The sequence below is a fragment of the Nannospalax galili genome, unplaced genomic scaffold (assembly GCF_000622305.1).
Source record: "Nannospalax galili isolate Female #2095 unplaced genomic scaffold, S.galili_v1.0 scaffold709, whole genome shotgun sequence".
In the NCBI taxonomy this organism is placed as follows: Eukaryota; Metazoa; Chordata; class Mammalia; order Rodentia; family Spalacidae; genus Nannospalax; species Nannospalax galili.
The window spans coordinates 1,528,036-1,533,353 of record NW_008360314.1 but is presented as its reverse complement, the minus strand read 5'-3'; the positions used below and the strand labels follow the sequence as shown (position 1 = coordinate 1,533,353).

At 39.6% G+C, this 5,318-nt stretch overlaps 1 pseudogene; it reads right to left on the bottom strand.

Annotated features, from left to right (window-relative positions):
* Window positions 1-824: 824 nt before the first annotated feature.
* Window positions 825-3,537, bottom strand: LOC103727133 (annotated as a pseudogene).
* Between the last annotated feature and the right edge of the window lie 1,781 nt (window positions 3,538-5,318).

Below are 5,318 nucleotides of genomic sequence, written 5' to 3'. Positions count from 1 at the left end.
AAGCTTTATAAACCTTGCCCTGTTGGGGCTGGAGAGATGGTTTAGTAGTTAAGAGCATTGGCTGCTCTTGGAGAGGACCCACGTTTGGTTCCCAGCACCTACATAATGCCTAACAACCATACTAAATTACAGTTCCAAGGGATTTGACACCCTCTTTGGACCTCATGGGCATTGCCTAACATGGGTACAATTACATACATGCAGGCAATACACTCATACACATAAAATAAAATATAATAAATAGAATAGTTTTTAGAAAGTCATGCCCTATTTCTCCTGGGGGTTGAAGTTCTTTTGGATGTTAATTCCTCTCTGACCACTGGCTAATAAAGGGTCCCTGCTTTGACTATCACTATGTTGTGTTCCTCTGTGCTTCTCCCTCAATATTACAATGTGGTTTGTATTTTATCAAATACAATGAAACAACACAAATGAACATTTATATCCATCATAAAATTCTTTAAATTTTAACAATTGTCTTAAAATTTTAACAATTGTCAGTTTTCTTTTTTTTTATTATATTTTTTATTGAATTTTTGGTTTTTTTACTTTATTAAAATACTGAGTTTATTTCACATGTGTATTTTTGTCTCCCCACCATTTCCATGTCTGACCACCACTATTACTACAGCCTATCATAACATTCCATACATACTTAAAATGAAGTAAAGGGTGGAGTTCCATCCTTAGAACCTAAACAGGCATTTTAGACAATGCATTCTTGGCAATGAATCCTGACAACATTTATCAAACATGGTAGGGGAAGTTCTCACTTTGTTTTATAAAAAGAACAATGAGGTATCAACTGTTACAGAAGCTAAGACAACAGAGTATTTTCAAGCAGTCTGAACTGTTTTCTTAGAGAGACTTCCTCCACTGCCAGAGATCTTGAATAGCCTCCTGGTCAGTCATGCGGAAGCAATTCTTCACATAATTGATGAACTTGGCTTCCACTTTGGGAAGAGAACTGCCTTTCTCTATACTTTCTTGCATTTTTGCTTTAATGTCTTCTACAGAACTAGGTCCTTTTGGTGTTTTAGGAATTTTTTCCTGCTTTTTGAAAGATTCTTGACCTTTTGATCTTGGTGTTGATGGTTATAAGTCTTTTCCATTCTGGTTTGATTTTTGTGCATTTTTGGCTGAAGTATCTCAGATAGATTTCTTCACTGGAGCTTTTTCTTCAGTTTCTTCATCATCAAAATCATAATCATTGTCATCATCATCCTCATCATCTTCACCAGCAAGTTTTACTTTTTTCTGTGGAACCTTGCTACCACCTCCAGGGGCAAACCGCTTTCCAGATATACTTAAGAGTTTTACATCTTCCTCCTCTTCATCTTCTGACTCTGCATCTTCCTCCATCCACTAATACGTATGGGTCCTGAACCTCACTTTGACCTTAAGACAACAGGTGGTGTAATTTCAAATTCCCCAAGGGAAATTGTTGGCTGTACAGACATTTTCAAAGTTGCCAGTGTTACTTTAATTGGACTGCTTTCATAATTCATTGCCTCTACCTCAACAATGTGCAACTCATTTTTTGCACCAGCTCCTAAACTGATTGTTCTTAAGAACAGCTGGTAGCTGATGTTCATTTTCATCATTATCCACCTTAAAGTGGTAGTCTTTGTCAGCCTTTAGTTCACAGCCAAAAAGATAGTTCTGAGGCCTCAGAGGGCTCATGTCCATGTCCATAGAGTCTTCTATGAGATGGAGGCTCTCCCTTTGCTGTGAGAGAGGCCGGAAGGTGATGACTGAATACAGCTGCTCACAACAGACTGCAGGATGGAATCTTGCAGGGGAATTTTTGTGTATTTTATACAGAGTATCTCAAACAATCTTAATCATCTTTATACCCCATCCCCACTGGCATCCTCTCACAGCCCCCATACTGAAACCCACATACTCTGTCATCTGTATTAAGACACAGTGTGTCAACTCAGTGTCCCCAGACATTCTCCAGTGCAAATCTATCCACTGAGGTCTGGTCAGCCTATCTAGATAGTCTCTTGTTTTAGGAAGATCATCTCTTCCTTACCCAGCATTAATCAGCTACCAGTGTTTTGTCAGCTAAGATTGGGGTCTGCAGTTCACCTTCCCCATTCTATGCTGGATTTATTGTCTGCCTGAATTTGCATGGGACTTTTGTATGCTGACACCATTGGCATAAAATCATATGAACAAGGTCCCAGGAGATTGTAGGGCTCTGTTTCCGTATGGTCATGCACCTCTTCCCTGGCTCTTACAATCTTTCTGCCCCCTCTTCTGAGATGGTTCCTGAGCCCTGGGTGGGTTAAGTTTAATATAGGAGTCCTGTCAAAGGACCAGCGATCTCAAGATTCTTAATCTTTACATTTTGGCCATTTTATGACCTTTGTGTTCCTGGCCCTCTATTGAATGAGGGATCTTCATTAATGAGAATTCAGAAATTCATTATTATCATCTTCATTACTCCTGTTCTATGTTCCATGCACCTTAGTTGTAGAGGTTGCATTGTAGATGTGGTGCTTAGGCCTGGGCAATTCATAGACAATGTCCATGTGTGATCAATTGTGGTGTTTGGTTATAGTCTCCAACTGGTGCAAAATGAGCTTCTACGATGAGTGGTCACTGGGATATTTGTGTGTAAATATAAGAATACAGATTTTGCACATAGCAAGAAATTACATTAGTCTAGGTATGTGACAGTCTTGGTGTTTTCTCTAAGATCTACGACACCTCCAGCTATCTGTATTTGGTTATTATTTCAGTAGCACACTTGAGTTTCCTCCCAAATTAGGTAGCTGTTGATTGATCCCAAGATAAAAGTGCCTCTACAGCAACAATGTCGTATGCTATGCAGGTCATTGATGTGGTTATTTGGTCTCAAAGATGGTGTTGGGCCATTGATCGATGTTTTCCCTTGGCGTCTTCATAGTGCTCTCCAAAACTATGAGAGCCTGCCTTCAGGGGAAGTGGTTTTAGGTCAATTGCAGCTCTATTGCTCTAAATTCTGCGTCAGAAGTATGTTCTGTCTTCAGCAGTAGGGTGTTTCCTTCAAGTTCTGGTAGGCCATCGAGGGCTGTGTTTTGCACTAAATTTTCCCCTTCCCACTTTCTGTTTGACCTGCACTCACTCACTCACTCACTCACTCACTCACTCACTCACTCACTCAGGGTCTTGTGATCCTGATGCAGATAGACAAACCAGCATAGTAAAGCTCTATTTGAAATTTTCATAGTTTCTACATTTCAGAGGGGATGACTTACAAAGTAATGGCTTCTCATAACTCCCACGCCATTCAAGCCCCATGCTTTGAAGCCCCACCCTTCCGATTGCTCCTGGAGTTTCAACATGGCAGCGAACTCTCTGTCTTGCCTCTCTCCAAATCTGGAGGCTAGGCTTCACCCCTCTTTCCAAGCTGTCCTTAGCCCTGCCCTTTCATGCAATGACTCCTCCCATAAAGCCTGGGAAGGAGGTGGGGCCAGGGCTTACCAGAGAAACATCCAAGTCACAGCTGTGGCAATAGTCTGTAATTTTAGGAGTCTTGTGGATCATCTTGGCCAAAAAGTCAAAGGAAGTTTTCTCCTGTCTGGCACTGTTGTTGTGCAGCCTTTAGCTATACACATGGAATAATGTAGAGACAGTGCATGTTTAATTTGTTATTAGGTTATTGGACTAATATTAGTCCATCATTTTAAAAAGTACCTAGGCATTATTTGTCTTTCTTCTCTCTTTCCCTGTCTAACCCTTCCACCATCACTTCACAATTTAAAGTATCCCAATTTCCCCATTTCTCCCTTAATAATACCAGTCTCCTATGGTGTCACCTCTCTTGAGGGCCTTCTTTTCCTTTAACCCCAAGTTTCCTTGTATAACCCTCCCTCCCTTCTCCCATTTAAATAGTCCCATTTTTATCCATTTCTCCCTTAGTAACACCTATTTCCTACTTTTCTTTCTCAGGTTCTTTATTCCCTTTGCTTCTCGGGTTTGTTTTCATTTTTCTGGTTCCTGCAGTTACATCTGGATATATACCCATGTATAAGAATTTGATGCTATGTTCCACATATGAGGGAGAATATATGTCCTTTGTTTTTCTGAGTCTGTGTTACTTCACTTAATATAACAGTTCCTAGCTCCATCCATTTACCTACAAATCTCATGATTTCATCTTTCTTTTCTGCTGCATAGAACTCCATTGTGTAAATGCACCACATTTTCATTAACCACTCGTCAGTTAAGGGACATTTAGGTTGCTTCCATCTCTTAGCTATTATGAAAAGAGAAGAAACAAACATGGCTGTAAAAGCGTCTCTGCAATAGGATGAGTTCTTTGGGTATATGTCAAGGAGTGGTATAACCAGGTCAAATGGTAGGTTCATTTTTTGATTTTGAAGAGTTTTCCACACTGCTTTCCACAGAGGTTGCATGAGTCTGTAATCCCAAAATCAGTGAATGAGCATTCCCCTTTCCTCACATCCTCTCCCACATAGGTATCATTTGCTCTCTTGATCTTAGCCAGTCTGACTGGGGTTAGATGAAATCTTAAAGTGGTTTTATTTTGCATTTCCCTAATTACTGATGAAGTTGAACACCTTTAAAGATGCTGCTTAACCATCTTTCTTTCTTTTGAGAAGTCTCTGTTCAGATTATTTACCCATCTTTTAATCAAGTTACTTGCTTTCTTGGTTCTTTGTTTTTTGAGTTATTTATATATTCTGATTGCTAAACTTCTGTCAGATGTGTAACTGGTTAAGATTTTCTGCCACCCTGTGGGTTTTTCTTAACTTTTTTGGTAGTTTCTTTTGCTGTACAACAGTGTTTTAGTTTAATGAGGTCCCATCTGTTGATTCTTGACCTTAATTCCTGAGCAATTGATGCCCAATTTAGAAAGTCCTTTCCTACATCTATACCTATATCTTGTAGCTTATTGCCAATGATTTCTTTAAACAGTTTCAGTGCTTTAGGTTTCACATTGAGGTATTTGATCCATTTGGAGTTGACTTTTGCACTAGGTAAAAGAAAAGGTTATAATTTGATTCATCTCCAGGTGGAAATCCAGTTTTTCCAGCATCATTTGCTGAAGATGCTGTCTTTCCTCCAGTGAATGTTCTTGGACCCTTTGTCAAATATCAGGTGGCTGAATTTGCATGTACTCATGTTTGGGTCTTATGTTCTATTGATATGCAGGTCTATTTTTGTGCCAGTATCATGCTGTTTTGCTGACTATAGCTCTGTAATATAGTTTGAAATCTGATATAGTAGTCCCCCCAGCATTGCTCTTTGTGCTCAGGATTGCTTTGGCTATCTGGGGCCTTTGTGTTTCCATATGAATTTTA